The sequence below is a fragment of the Neomonachus schauinslandi genome, chromosome 10 (assembly GCF_002201575.2).
Source record: "Neomonachus schauinslandi chromosome 10, ASM220157v2, whole genome shotgun sequence".
Classification (NCBI taxonomy): domain Eukaryota; kingdom Metazoa; phylum Chordata; class Mammalia; order Carnivora; family Phocidae; genus Neomonachus; species Neomonachus schauinslandi.
Window position 1 is genome coordinate 85,694,431 of NC_058412.1, and position 16,925 is coordinate 85,711,355.

Sequence of the window (16,925 nt, forward strand, 5' to 3'; positions counted from 1 at the left end):
CTAATGGACACCAAAAGAAAGCTGGGGTGGCAATCCTTATAGCAGACAAATTAGATTTTAAACCAAAGACTGTAATAAGAGATGAGGAATGACATTATATCCTACTTAAAGGGTCTATCCAACAAGAAGACCTAACAATTATAAATATGTATGCCCCTAACATGGGAGCAGCCACTTATATAAGCCAATTAATAACAAAAGCAAAGAAACACATCGACAACAATACAATAATAGTGGGGGACTTTAACATCCTCCTCACTGAAATGGACAGATTGTCTAAGCAAAAGATCAAAAAGGAAATAAAGACTTTAAATGACACACTGGACCAAATGGACTTCACAGACATATTCAGAACATTCCATCCCAAAGCAACGGAATACACATTCTTCTCTAGTGCCCATGGAACATTCTCCAGAATAGATCACATCCTAGGTCATAAATCAGGTCTAAACCGGTACCAAAAGATTGGGATCATTCCCTGCCTATTTTCAGACCACAATGCTTTGAAACTAGAACTCAATCACAAGAGGAAAGGCGGAAAGAACTCAAATACATGGAGGCTAAAGAGCATCCTACTCAAGAATAATGGGTCAACCCGGAAATTAAAGAAGAATTTAAAAAATACATGGAAACCAATGAAAATGAAAACACAACTGTTCCAAATCTTTGGGATGCAGCAAAGGCAGTCCTAAGAGGAAAGTATATAGCAATACAAGCCTTTCTCAAGAAACAAGAAAGGTCTCAAGTACACAACCTAACCCTACACCTAAAGGAGCTGGAGAAAGAACAGCAAATAAAGCCTAAACCCAGCAGGAGAAGAGAAATAATAAAGATCAGAGCAGAAATCAATGAAATAGAAACTAAAAGAACAGTAGAACAGATCAATGAAACTAGGAGCTGGTTCTTTGAAAGAATTAACAAGATTGATAAACCCCTGGCCAGACTTATCAAAAAGAGAAGAGAAATGACCCAAATCAACAAAATCATGAATGAAAGAGGACACATCACAACCAACACCAAAGAAATACAAACAATAATAAGAACATATTATGAGCAACTCTATGCCAGCAAATTAGATAACCTGGAAGAAATGGATGCGTTCCTAGAGATGTATCAACTACCAAAACTGAACCAGGATGAAATACAAAACCTGAACAGACCTATAACCACTAAGGAAATTGAAAGAGTCATCAAAAATCTCCCAACAACCAAAAGCAGAGGGCCTGATGGCCTCCCAGGGGAATTCTACCAAACATTTTAAGAAAAATTAATACCTATTCTTCTGAAACTGTTCCAAAAAATAGAAATGGAAGAAAAACTTCCAAACTCATTTTATGAGGCCACCATTACCTTGATCCCAAAACCAAACAAATAGCCCATCAAAAAGTAGAATTACAGACCAATATCCCTGATGAACATGGATGCAAAAATTCTCACCAAAATACTAGGCAATAGGATCCAACAGTACATTAAAAGGATTATTCACCACGACAAAGTGGGATTTGTCCCTGGGCTGAAGGTTGGTTCAACATCCGCAAATCAATCAATATGATACATTAACAAAAGAAAGAACAAGAATCATATGATCCTCTCAATAGATGCAGAAAAAGCATTTGACAAAGTACAGCATCCTTTCTTGATCAAATCTCTTCAGAGTATAGGCATAGAGGGTACATACCTCAATATCATAAAAGCCATCTATGAAAAACCTACAGCGAATATCATTCTCAATGGGGAAAAACTGAGAGCTTTCCCCCTAAGGTCAGGAATGCGGCAGGAGTGTCCACTATCACCACTGCTATTCAACATAGTATTGGAAGTCCTAGCCACAGCAGTCACACAACAAAAAGAAATCAAAGGCATCTAAATTGGCAAAGAAGAAGTCAAACTCTCACTCTTTGCAGATGATATGATTCTTTATGTGGAAAACCCAAAAGACTCCACCCCAAAACTGCTAGAACTCGTACAGGAATTCAATAAAGTGGCAGGATATAAAATCCATGCACAGAAATCAGTGGCATTCCTATATACCAACAACAAGACAGAAGAAAGAGAAATTAAGGAGTCCATCCCATTTACAACGGCACCCAAAACCATAAGATACCTAGGAATAAATCTAACCAAAGAGACAAAGGATCTGTACTCAGAAAACTATAAAATACTCATGAAAGAAATTGAGGAAGATACTAAGAAATGGAAAAACGTTCCATGCTCACGGATTGGAAGAACAAATCTTGTGAAGATGTCAATGCTACCTAGAGCAATCTACACATTCAATGCAATCCCCATCAAAATACCATCCACTTTTTTCAAAGAAATGGAACAAATAATCCTAAAATTTGTATGGAACCAGAAAAGACCCCGCATAGCCAGAGGAATGTTGAAAAAGAAAAGCAAAACCGGCGGCATCACAATTCCGGACTTTCAGCTCTATTACGAAGCTGTCATCATCAAGACAGCATGGTACTGGCACAAGAAGAGACACATAGATCAATGTAACAGAATAGAGAGCCCAGAAATGGACCCTCAACTCTATGGTCAACTCATCTTTGACAAAGCAGGAAAGAATGTCCAATGGAACAAAGACAGTCTCTTCAACAAATGGTGTTGGGAAAATTGGATAGCCACCTGCAGAAGAATGAAACTGGACCATTTCCTTACACCACACACAAAAATAGACTCAAAATGCTTGAAAGACCTCAATGTGAGACAGGAGTCCATCCAAATCCTAATGGAGAACACAGGCAGCAACCTCTTCGACCTCAGCCACAGCAACTTCTTCCTAGAAACATCGTCAAAGGCAAGGGAAGCAAGGACAAAAATGAACTATTGGGACTTCATCAAGATAAAAAGCTTTTGCAAAGCAAAGGAAAAAGTCAACAAAACCAAAAGACAACTGACAGAATGGGAGAAGATATTTGCAAATGACATATCAGATAAAGGGCTAGTATCCAAAATCTATAAAGAACTCATCAAACTCAACACCCAAAGAACAAAGAATCCAATCAACAAATGGGCAGAAGACATGAACAGACATTTTTCCAAAGAAGACATCCAAATGGCCAACAGACACATGAAAAAGTGCTCAATATTGCACGACATCATGGAAATCCAAATCAAAACCTCAATGAGATACCGCCTCACACCAGTCACAATGGCTAAAATTAACAAGTCAGGAAACGACAGATGTTGGCAGGGATGCAGAGAAAGGGGAACCCTCCTACATTGTTGGTGGGAATGCGAGGTGGTGTAGCCACTCTGGAAAACTGTATGGAGGTTCCTCAAAAAGTTGAAAGTAGAGCTACCATATGATCCAGCAACTGCACTACTGGGTATTTACCCCAAGGATACAAAAGTAGGGATCCGAAAGGTTACGTGCACCCCGATGTTTATAGCAGCAATGTCCACAATAGCCAAACTGTGGAAAGAGCCAAGATGTCCATCAACAGATGAATGGATAAAGAAGAAGTGGTATATATATACAATGGAATATTATGCAGCCATCAAAAGGAATGAGATCTTGCCATTTGCAACGACGTGGATAGAACTGGAGAGTATTATGTTGAGTGAAATAAGTCAAACAGAGAAAGACATGTATCATATGATCTCACTGATATGAGGAATTCTTAATTGCAGGAAACAAACTGAGGGTTGCTGGAGTGGGGGGTAGGGTGGGAGGGATGGGGTGACTGGGTGATAGACACTGGGGAGGGTATGTGCTCTGGTAAGCGCTGTGAATTGTGCAAGACTGTTGAATCTCAGATCTGTACATCTGAAACATAATGCAATATATGTTAAAAAAAAAAGAAAAAGAAGAAGGTAACGGGAGGGGAAGAATGAAGCGGGGGAAATCAGAGGGGTAGACGAACCATGAGAGACGATGGACTCTGAAAAACAAACTGAGGGTTCTAGAGGGGAGGGGGGTGGGAGGATGGGTTAGCCTGGTGTGGGTATTGAGGAGGGCACATTCTGCATGGAGCACTGGGTGTGATGCACAAACAATGAATCATGGAACACTTCATCTAAAACTAATGATGTAATGTATGGGGATTAACATAAGAATAAAAAAATAATAAAAAAATTTTTAAAAAAGGTAATGCCATTAAACAGCAAGAAAACTCAAAAAAAAAAAAAACAATTATAACAACATATTATGAGCAACTCTATGCCAGCAAATTAGATAACCTGGAAGAAAAGGATGCATTCTTAAAGATGTATCAACTACCAAAACTGAACCAGGAAGAAATAGAAAACCTGAACAGACCCTTAACCACTAAGGAAATTGAAGCAGTCATCAAAAATCTCCCAAAAACAAAAGCCCAGGACCAGAAGCTTTCCAGGGGAATTCTACCAAACATTTCAAGGAGAATTAATACCTATTCTTCTGAAACTGTTCCAAAAAATAGAAATGGAAGGAAAACTTCCAAACTCATTTTATGAGGCCACCATTACCTTGATCCCCAAACCAGACAAACACCCCATCAAAAAGGAGAATTACAGACCAATATCCCTGATGAACATGAATGCAAAAATTCTCACCAAAATACTAGCCAATAGGATCCAACAGTACATTCAAAGGATTATTCACCACGACCAAGTGGGATTTATCCCTGGGCTGCAAGGTTGGTTCAACATCTGCAAATCAATCAATGAGACACAGTACATTAACAAAAGAAAGAACAAGAATCATATGATCCTCTCAATAGATGCAGAAAAAGCTTTTGACAAAGTACAGCATCCTTTCTTGATCAAAACTCTTCAGAGTATAGGGATCGATGGTACATACCTCAATATCATAAAAGCCATCTATGAAAAACCTACAGCGAATATCATTCTCAATGGGGAAAAATGGAGAGCTTTCCTCCTAAGGTCAGGAAATGGCAGGGATGTCCACTATCACCACTGCTATTCAACACAGTATTAGAAGTCCTAGCCATAGCAATCAGAGAACAAAAAGAAATCAAAGGCATCCAAATCAGCAAAGAAGAAGTCAAACTCTCACTCTTTGCAGATGATATGATTCTTTATGTGGAAAACCCAAAAGACCCCACCCCAAAACTGCTAGAACTCATACAGGAATTCAATAAAGTGGCAGGATATAAAATCAATGCACAGAAATCAGTGGCATTCCTATAAACCAACAACAAGACAGAAGAAAGAGAAATTAAGGAGTCCATCCCATTTACAATTGCACCCAAAACCATAAGATATCTAGGAATAAATCTAACCAAAGAGGCAAAGGATCTGTCCTCAGAACACTATAAAATATTCATGAAAGGAATGGAGGAAGACACAAAGAAATGGAAAAACGTTCCATGCTCATGGATTGGAAGAACAAATATTGTGAAGATGTCAATGCTACCTAGAGCAATCTACACATTCAATGCAATCCCCATCAAAATACCATCCACTTTTTTCCAAGAAATGGAACAAATAATCCTAAAATTTGTATGGAACCAAAAAAGACCCCGAATAGCCAGAGGAATGTTGAAAAAGAAAAGCAAAGCTGGTGCCATCACAATTCCAGACTTCCAGCTCTATGACAATGCTGTCATCATCAAGACAGTATGGTACTGGCACAAAAACAGACACATAGATCAATGGAACAGAATAGAGAGCCCAGAAATGGACCCTCAACTCTATGGTCAACTCATCTTTGACAAAACAGGAAAGAATGTCCAATGGAACAAAGACAGTCTCTTCAACAAATGGTGTTGGGAAAATTGGATAGCCACATGCAAAAGAATGAAACTGGACCATTTCCTTACACCACACACAAAAATAGACTCAAAATGCTTGAAAGACCTAAATGTGGACAGGAGTTCATCAAAATCATAAAGGAGAATACTGGCAGCAACCTCTTCAACCTCAGCCGCGGCAACTTCTTCCTAGAAACATCGTCAAAGGCAAGGGAAGCAAGGGCAAAAATGAACTATTGGGACTTCATCAAGAATAAAAACTTTTGCACAGCAAAAGAAACAGTCAACAAAACCAAAGGACAACTGCCAGAATGGGAGAAGATATTTGCAAATGACATATCAGATAAAGGGCTAGTATCCAAAATCTATAAAGAACTTACCAAACTCAACCCCCAAAGAACAAATAATCCAGTTAAGAAATGGGCAGAAGACATGAACAGACATTTTTCCAAAGAAGACCTCCAAATGGCCAACCGACACATGAAAAAGTGCTCAACATCATTCGGCATCAGGGAAATCCAAATCAAAACCTCAATGAGATACCACCTCACACCAGTCAGAATGGCTAAAATTAATAAGTCAGGAAACGACAGATGTTGGCGGGGATGCGGAGAAAGGGGAACCCCCCTACATTGTTGGTGGGAATGCAAGCTGGTGCAGCCACTCTGGAGAACAGTATGGAGGTTCCTCAAAAAGTTGAAAATAGAGCTACCAGATGATCCAGCAATTGCACTACTGGGTATTTACCCCAAAGATACAAATGTAGGGATCCAAAAGGGTATGTGCACCCTGATGTTTATAGCAGCAATGTCCACAATAGCCAATCTGTGGAAAGAGCCAAGATGTCCATCGACAGATGAATGGATATAGAAGATGTTATATATATGTACAATGGAATATTATGCAGCCATCAAAAGGAATGAGATCTTGCCATTTGCAATGACGTGAATGGAACTGGAGGGTATTATGCTGAGCGAAATAAGTCAATCAGAGAAAGACATGTATCATATGACCTCACTGATATGAGGAATTCTTAATCACAGGAAACAAACTGAGGGTTGCTGGAGTGGGGGTTGGGGTGGCAGGGATGGTATGGCTGGGTGATAGACACTGGGGAGGGTATGTGCTATGGTGAGCATTGTGAATTGTGCAAGACTGTTGAATTACAGATCTGTACCTCTGAAACAAATAAGACATTATATGTTTAGAAAAAAAAAGAAGAAGAAAATAGCAGGAGGGGAAGAATGAAGGGGGGAAATCGGAGGGGGAGACATACTATGAGAGACGATGGACTCTGAAAAACAAACTGAGGGTTCTAGAGGGGAGGGGGGTGGGAGAATGGGTTAGCCTGGTGATGGGTACTAAAGAGGGCACGTTCTGCATGGAGCACTGGGTGTTATGCACAAACAATGAATCATGGAACACTACATCAAAAATTAATGATGTAATGTATGGTGATTAACGTAACAATAAAAAAATTAAAAAAAAAAAAGTTCCCAGCTGTGACTTCAATTAATCTTTTAATCAGTCTAAACCTTAACTCCTTATTTGTAAATTAAGGAGGGAGTATTAAGTTATCTGTAAAGTGTTTCCTAGATATATCTTTGTATTCTGTGGCACAAAGATAAAATTGTGAATTTTTCAGTTTCAAAGAAATCCAAAAATCATCCCCTTTATTTTAGTTCTGATGATAGTTCATAAATGTTTTGATTGGAGAAGTAAAATGAGGAGAGAAAAACTGAACGCTTAATGTACTATCAAATTGTCTTTTATATGCTGTGTCTAATGCTTTGCACATTATAGGCATTTAAATTTCCAATAAGAATAAATGTAACATATCAAATAACTCAGTGAATGGTGCCATCAAGAAATCATTCCTCCCAAGTGGAACAGACAATGTGTTGTATATTAATTCTAAGAATGCATTGAATAATAGCTGCCAATTTACTAATTTAGACTTCCTCCTTTATTGGAGACAGTTTGGGTTTAGTGACCAGACTTAAATAAAATTAGAATATCTGATGTAATTTGAGGATTGAAGATTCATATCCTTTACTTCCATTTATACATGTATTCTACAAACACCTATAGAGAACTTGTTATGTGCCAAAAACTGTACTGACTTCTGGAAACAATAGTCAAAATAAACTTGGTTCCTGCTATCACAATTTAAAGTCTAGTGGAGAAGATAGGCATTAATAAGATAGCCATAAATAAGTGTAATGTTTCAATTGTGGAATGCTCTGTTAAAGAGAAGAATGTGGTTCAATAAGAGGTTATAATGTGGATTTTAGCTAGGGGGAAAAACAGCATGCCAGGAAGAAGCAGCAACCTGTCTTAAGTCCATTATTGAGAGGAAGTTGGGCAAATCTGAGGGTGTAAAAGAAAGCAGTATGGCATAAACAGTGAGAGTAAGGGGAGTTAGGTACAAAATAAGGCTAGAGGAGTAGTTAGGGGCCAGGTTATTTATTTTGGTAGGACATGTTAAGATGTTTGTATTTTTCCTAAAAATAATGGCACACATGGAACATTCTCGAGATTAGACCATATATTAGGCCACAATATAAGCCTCAACAAATGTAAAAATATTGAAATCAGGCAGAGTAGCTTCTCCAGCAACAATGAAATGAAAATAGAAATCAACCCAGGAACACTGAAAACTTTATAAATATGTGGAAATTAACAATATTCTCTTAAACCACCAATGAATCAAAGAAGAAATCACAAAGAGAAATCAGAAAATACTTCCAGATGAATGAAAATGAACACACAGAAACAAATAACAAAACTCATGGGATGCAGCAAAAGCAGAGCTCACAGGGAAATTTAGAGCCATAAACACCTAGTTTAAAAAAGAAAAAAGGCTTCAAATTGATTATCTAACCTTACACCTTAAGGAACTAGAAAAAGAAGAACAAATTAAAACCAAAGCCAGTAAAAAGAAGAAAATAACAAAAGTTAAATCAGAGATAAATAAAATAGACAATAACAAAAAAATAGAGAAAAACAAAAGTTGTTTTTTTAAAAGATCAATAAAATTGACAAACCCTTAGCTATACTGACTAGGAAAAAACACAAAAGACTAAACTGAATAAGATCAGAAATGAAAGTGGAAACATTACTACCAATCCTGCATAAATAAAAGTATAAAAGATTATAAGAAAGTATTACGAATAGTTGTTTACCAACACAGATGAATTGGACAAATTCCCAGAAACACACGAATTACATAAACAGATTCAAGAAAATACAGACAATCTAAGTAACCTATAACCAGAACAGAGATGAACTGGTAATCAAAAATCTCCCAACAAAGAAAAGCCCAGGAATAGATGGCTTCCCTGAAGAATTCTACTGATCATTTAACGAAGAATTACTACCAGGTCTTCTCAAACTCTTCTAAAACATAGAGGAAGAGAGAACTCTTCCTAACTCATTCCATGAGGACAGCATTATTTTAATACCTAAGTCTGACAAAGACATTATAAGAAAAGAAAACTACAGATCAAATCCCTTACAAATATAGATGTAAAAATCCTCTCCGAATACTAGCAAAGTAAATCCTGCATAATATTAAAAACATTAACAGAATGTTTTTAACTATCTTAGCTCAAGCTGCTATATCAGAATACCATAAACCAGGTAGCTTCTCACAGTTCTGGAGGTTAGAAGTCTGAGATCTGGGTGCCATCAGGGTCAGGTTCTTGGTGAGGTCCTGTTTCCTGGTTTGCACATGGCCATCTTTCATTGTACCCTCACATAGTGGAGAGAATGAGACAGAAAGCCGGTGTCTTTTATAAGGATGCTAATCTCCTTCATGAGGGCTGCATGTTCATGATCTAATTACCTCCCAAAAACCTTGCTTCCAAATCCCAACACATTGAGTTTAGGGTCCCACATGTGAATTCTCAACACGTGAATTTGGGGGTGAAAAGGAATACAAACATTTGGCCATTGCAATGACCAAATAGGACTTATCCCATGAGTGCAAGGGTGGTTCACCACATGAAAATTAATCCATGTAATATACCACATTAATAGAAGCAGTGTTTTAAATAGAATAATCCCAATTGAGGCAGAAAAAGAATTTTATGATAAATACACTTAACAAACTAAAACTAGAAAGAAATTTCCTCCATCTGGGAAAGGACATTAATGAAAAATCCACAACTAACTTCATGCTCAGTGGTGAAAGCCTGAAAGTCTTCCCCTCAAGATCAGAAACAAGACAAGAATGCTTGCTTTTGCCAGGGTTATTAGTCAAGAAAAAAACTAAAAGGCATCCAAATTGGAAAGGAAAAAGTAAAAAAGTATCCTTATTGCAGATGTCATGAGCTTATAGCTGGAATATAAATGCACAAGGAGACTGTTAGAGTTAATAAATAAATTAAGCCAAGTTACAGCATGCGAAAGTCAGTTGCATTTCTAAACACTGGTAATGGACAATCTGAAAAGGAAATTAAGAAAACAATTGCATTTACAACAGCATCCAAAAGAATAAAATGTCTAGGAATAAATTTAACCAAGGAAGTGGATGACTCTTCTGCAGAAAACTCCAATGCAATGATGATATAAATTAAAGAAAACTTAAATAATGTAAATGCGTCTGGTTTTTGTGTTTGGAAGATAATCTTATTAGGATCACAATACTATCCTAAGGAATTTACAGATTCAACTAAAATTCCAATGGACTTTTTGTAGAAACAAAAAGCCAATCCTCAGATTCCTATGGAATTACAAAGGGCTCTAGAGGAGTCACACTTCCTGATTTAAAAATTTTCCACAAAGCAACAAAGAGTGATCAAACAATGTGTTACTGGCATAAGGATAGGCCTATGAACCAATAGAATAAACTTATTTATTTATTCATTCACTCATTCATTCCAGAAATAAACTCAAATGATTTTAGACAGGTTGTTAAGATCATTCAAAGGGGAATGAATAATCTCTTCAACAAATGGTGCTGAGACAACAGGATATTCATATGCAGAAGAATGAATTTATATGCAACCTCACACCATCTATAAAAATTCACTAAAAATGAATCAATGACTCAAATACAAGAGCTAAAACTATTAAACTCTTAGAAGAAAGAATAAGTATAAATCTTGATGATGCTGGATTGGCCATGGATTCTTCATATGACACCAAAAAGCAAGAGCAGCAATAGAAAAAATAGACATATTGGACTCTATCAAAATGTAAAACCTTTGTGCATCAAAACACATTATCAAGAAATTGGAATATACCCCTGGGGCGCCTGGGTGGCTCAGTTGGTTGGGCGACTGCCTTCGGCTCGGGTCATGATCCCGGGGTCCTGGGATCGAGTCCCGCATCGGGTTCCCGGCTTGGCGGGGAGCCTGCTTCTTCCTCTGACCCTCTCCTCTCTCATGCTGTTTCTCTCTCGCTCGGTCTCCAATAAATAAATAGATAAAATCTTTAAAAAAAAAAAGAAATTGGAATATACCCTATGGAATGGGCAAGAATATTTGCAAATCATGTACTTGATGAGGTTCTAATATTCAGAACATAGAAAGAATTCTCAGAACTCAACAACAAACACAAACCACTCAATTTAAAAATGAGCAAAGTACTTGAATTGACATTTCTCTAAATATAAAAATGGCTACCAAGCACTCAACATCATTAAGCATTTTTTTTAAAAGATCTTATTTATTTATTTCAGAAAGAGTGTGCAAGAGAGAGCATAAGTGGTGGGGAGGGATAGAGGCAGAGGGAGAAGCAGACTCCCAGACTGACCTAGGGCTCCATCCCAGGACCCTGGGATCATGACCTGAGCCAAAGGCAGACGCTTAACTAACTAAGCCACCCAGGTGCCCCTCAACATCATTAAGAAAATAAAAATAAAAACTACAGTGAGACAAACTTGCACCACTACGATGGTTATAATTCAAAAAGGAAGGGATAACAAATGTTGGTGAGGATATGGAGAAATTGGAACCCTCATATACTGCTGGTGGGGATGTAACATGTCCCAGCCACTGTGCAAAACACAGAATTGCCATATGATCCAGCAATTCCACTCAACAGATGGATGAATCAATAATATGTGGTATATACAATGAAATATTATTCATTCATAAAAAGAACCAAGTACTGATATATGCTACAACATGAATGAACCTTAAAAACTTTATGGTAAGTGAAAGAAGCCAGACACAAAAGGTCACATATTATATTATCCCATTTATGTGAAATAACCAGCATAGGGAAATCCACAGAGATAGAAAGCAAATTGGAAGTTGCCAGGCACCAGCTGTCAGGGAAAATGGGAATCAACTGCTTAATGCATTTGAAGTTTTCTTTTAGGGTGATGAAAATATTTTAGAATGTGATATTAAGTGGTGGTTACATAACTTTGTCAATGTGCTGAATACTGATGAAGCACACACTTTAAAATGGTTACTTTTATTTTATGTGAACTTCACCTCCATAAGAAATTTACATGACTGAAATTATAACAACTCAAGGGAAGAATAAAATTTATGAAAAAAAATATATACTTAACATTATTGGGGACAAATTATAGCCAGAACTAAGATAAATCACACTTAACTTTTTTCATATTCTTCAGTTTTATAGCAAATAGACTCTTCACTGCAGCTTATTTTTCTAGCTTCATCACTATCCTAAGCCTACCTTCTATAAAACATAATGCATTGCCAACAATTCCTCAATATTATGTTCATTCATCACTCTGTACATTTGCACACACTACTCAAGATATTGCTTAAAGTGACAAAAATGCAGAAGACCCTATGATCTGACAGTATTAAGTACCTAGCCATCAAACATTGTGATATTAATCCTATAAGCTATTGAAACAGAAAATATTCATAATGAATTGCTAAGTGTAAACATGTAGGTTGACTTTCCTGAGGGATATATTAACTACTACCTAATTTGGAAATGTGTGCATATATTAATGTATAGAAAAACATCTAAAAATATTACACTACAGTTTTAGCAATGGACACTTCTACAGTAAAATTTTTTTCTTCTTTATAATTTTGTGTATGATTTGTTAATAGCTTGTGTTAATTTTATAATCCAAAAAAAATTCTGTTTTATTTTTTGAATGGGAATATACTAAGAGGTTATTTTAAAGGTTATTTTACACAAAAGTGAAGAGATAAAATTTTCATCTGGAAAAATTCACTCTAGCAGATGTGTATGTGCAAAAAAGATGCATGTACACACATTAAAAAATTTCAACAGTAGTCCATGTTGTTGGTTATTTGGATTAGGGATATGGTGTGGTGACCATAAGAAGGTGACCAAATAGTAGAAAGAAATAGAAGAAATTGACAGGAATTGATGATACTTAGTTACTCTCTGCTCTCAAAATGCTATGCATTTGGGACAAACATAGTCACATTTTTTTTTTTGCCATGCAAATATGGAAAATAACCAGGAATGGGCAACATTTTAAATCAGTAACATCATAATGTGACCAACTTATCATCTATTACTCTCTGAGCAGTGAGCTCTCCCTAGGGCCCTAGAAGCAATGGTGACACCTGAAATAGAAATACAAAGAGGCTGGTGCATGAAGAAACAAATTGGACTCATTTGACAATGGATTATAACTTTCCACAGATCATTATTCTCAAATATTTTGGTTTTTCACTTTCTTTTTTTAACTCTAGAAAGTGTGTTAAAAATGGATTGTCTGGTGCAAGTGCTATGTTAGCTTCTGCATTTCAGGAGAAAAAAACTGAAACTTTATGTCTCAGAATTCCTTTGCCCTTAGAATTAGTCAATAAGAGGGACATATATAATATGTGAAAAGCAAAAGAGAAGGGAAAGCCATTGATCTCCAAAGGGAAGACAACACAAATCATTGGCAGTAGCTCCCCTTGGCTTCTAGGGCTTCTCCTGAGAGTCACTCACCATGGTGCTGCAGAAGCTGGGTAATGGTTTGTGTACTTCCCGTGACTCCCTTTAAAAAAGAGACATTTCCTCCCCCAGCCATTTCAAAGGTTGTATAAACCTCTAATTCTCTTACATATTCTGAACCCAAATAGTATTGTGCGATATCACCAATGGTTGCTAAGAAAATTATTTTAATAACATGGTGAACTACATTAAACAGACACTGATAACTGGTAATGGAGTTGTTTGTTAAATAACTTATTTGACAAAAATCTACTGAATACTTATTGTCCAGCCATGTGCAAGACAGTGTGTTAGATAGTGATTATGATACATTGAATAAGAAACTGTCTTTGTTCTCAAAAAATTCATCATCTGGGGAGGATACTGAAGGAACATATTGTTAACTATATTACAACCTAACAGTAATAATAGTAAAAACAACAGCAACAACAACTACCACTTACCAAATACAGGAGCTAGAATAAGCAATCTATATACATTATCTCATTTAAGCATCACAACAATCTGATGAACTAGGAAGCATTATTACCTCCATTTCACAGGGGGCGAAATACTTTGAAAGGTTGTAAGACTGGCTCAATATCAAACAGCTAGTAAATGATAACACAGAGATTCAAATCCAGATGTGTCTAATTCCAGAGCACACCTACTACTATACTTGTATGCCAACTGTATGAACAACTTCCAAAGGAAACACAAGGCAGGACAATTCATTCCTTTTCTGGAAAAATTAATAGTACACAGAGAAAGTGACTTTTGGGTCCAGGGTAGAAATTTTCCACATGCTTAAGAACGTATAGGAATTTAAGACAGAGAGATTAAAAGAGGCATATAGAAATAAAAATGAATGAAATGTAGGCATATGTGACCAGAAAAGAGAATGTAGCCTTCTACAGTAGGCTTCTGTAGGCTATTGACAGTTGATGAGCCTTCAAAGGAAGTAAAAGTACTTCCTGAATTTAAACTAAGGACCTTAAATGTCAAAGAGCCAAGAATAACACGCTTTCTATCTAGACAGAATCTCATTAATTTTAAATGAATAAAAGCAATTTGATATGTACATAAAGTTATAAAATGCCCACAAGGGGATATATCATCAGATGGCTTACATTCTTTAGTTAAATGTTGTTAGAAATTTAAAGGTTTGAATTTATTGTCATATACATGCATGTTTGTCAGCTGGGTTGCATACTGTTGACCAACAGTTTTTTTGAGCTTAATAACATGCAAATGAAACAGAATATATATTTCCTGTGATTTGAAAGTTACTGCAAAGCCCTGAGTGCCAAAAGTTCTTTATACTAGCCCATCACAGAGGAAGAAATTCTCATATTCAGAATCACCCTTTGAGTTTAAGACAAATGTCTTCTCAGTGAAATATCAAATGAAGAAAGACAAACACAGTATGGAGGAGGAGTTAAAGTGGTGGAAGAGTAAGGGGACCCTAGGCTTGCCTTGTCCCTTGATCACAGCTAGATAAATATCAAATCATTTTGAACACCTAAGAAATTGATCTGAGGACTGAAAGAGCAAAACTGAACAAGAGGTAGAAACAAACAAACACCACATAGCAGAAGATAGGTGCTGCAGAGAGTTGATTTGGGAGAGAGAAGAGCTGCTGGTGCTGCAAAGAGGAGGCAGCCCTGATCATGGAGAGAGGAGCGAGAGAGAAAGACTGAAAGCACACACAGAGAATTGCATGAGAAAAACTCTTCCCCAAAACCATTGATTGGGAAAGGGAGAGGGGCTAAATACTGCAAGTTTTTATAAACAGTGGAGCGCAGAGTCTGAAGTTTTGGAGGTCTGAACCATCACCAGAGTCATGCCTGGCATGCTTGGTGGTACTACAGTGGGGAAGGAGGACAGAGACCCAAGAGTGGGCAGTGTGGTCTGAGGATCCCCTGCATCACACACAGGGAGAAGAAGCTCCCCTACTTGGAGTACATTTGGGAGTGATGGCACAGCCTCACTGGGGGAAAAGAACCAGCAGTTCCAGCATGCTGCCCTGTTCCCTAGCACAGGAACAAAGATACTGGCTGAGGGGAGCAAACCATAAACTCCAAACTGCTGCTCAGGCATGCAACTGATTTCTGGGACAAGCCAGCACTGGCCACAGCACAGCAAGAGCCTCCCCCAAAGGATGAGCATCGGTCTGTGCCATGCAGATCTCTAAAATTTGAAGTTTTGAAACCCAGCCACATGCGGAGATAAAACACAGGAGTGCTGTGCCACTTGGAGGTGGACAGCTCAAATGCAGGAAAAAGGTGATCTGGTGGAAGTTGAGGATACAAAAGAGATGACTATTTGCTCTTCTGTGAGGGCTTCCTGAAGAGTGGTGGGCACGAGCTCCCTGCTACAGGGATGAGAGGTCGGGGCAATATCATTTTCACCCCTGCCCATCAGCACCAACCAACTTCATGGAGGAAAGCAGCCTCACCCAGTGGTGCCTGGATGCACTTACACCAAACCCCTTCCCCCTGCACCCTGCAGGTGCATCTCCACTAGGGCAAGTCTGCCTGAGAATCAGAGTAGCAGGACCCTCCCCCAGAAAACCAGCACAAACCCCTCACACTCACCATGGCCACTGATCATAGAGTGCTGCAAAGCTTCAGCTCTAGGGATCTAGCTTCCTTTTTTAAAAAATATTTATTATTTATTTATTTATTTTTAATTTATTTTTTTTTACCTAACTTCTTTTAACAAGCAGACCAAAACACACCTAAGATCTAGCTTCCTTTTTTTAAAAAAACCTCTTCTTAATATAGCCACTACTCACTACTCTCAGGAGCAGGAATACAACAGGCTTTAGTAATAATCACACACATAATAAAAAAGAGTGACCCAGACAAAGTGACAAGACAGAGGAATTCACCCCAAAACAAAGAACAGGAAGAAGTCATGGCTAGGGATTTAATCTATACAGAAACAAGTAAGATGTGGGAACCAGAATTTAAAACAATAATCATAAAGATACTAGCTGGGCTGAGAAAAGCATAGAAGACACTAAGAATCCCTTACTGCAGAGATGAAAGAACTAAAAACTAGTCAGGCAAAAAAAAAAAAAAAGCCCTAATCAAGATGCAAAATCAAATATATGCAATGACAGTGAGGATGGATGAAGCAAAGAATGAATCAGTGATATAGGTGATACAATTATGGAAAATAGAGAAACTGAAAAGAAGAGGAAAAGAAAGGTATTGGATCACAAATGTAGACTTAGGGAAATCATCAACTCCTTAAAGTATAATAATATTTGTATCATAAGAGTTCCAGAAGAAGAAGAGAAAGAAAAAGAGTCAGAAGATT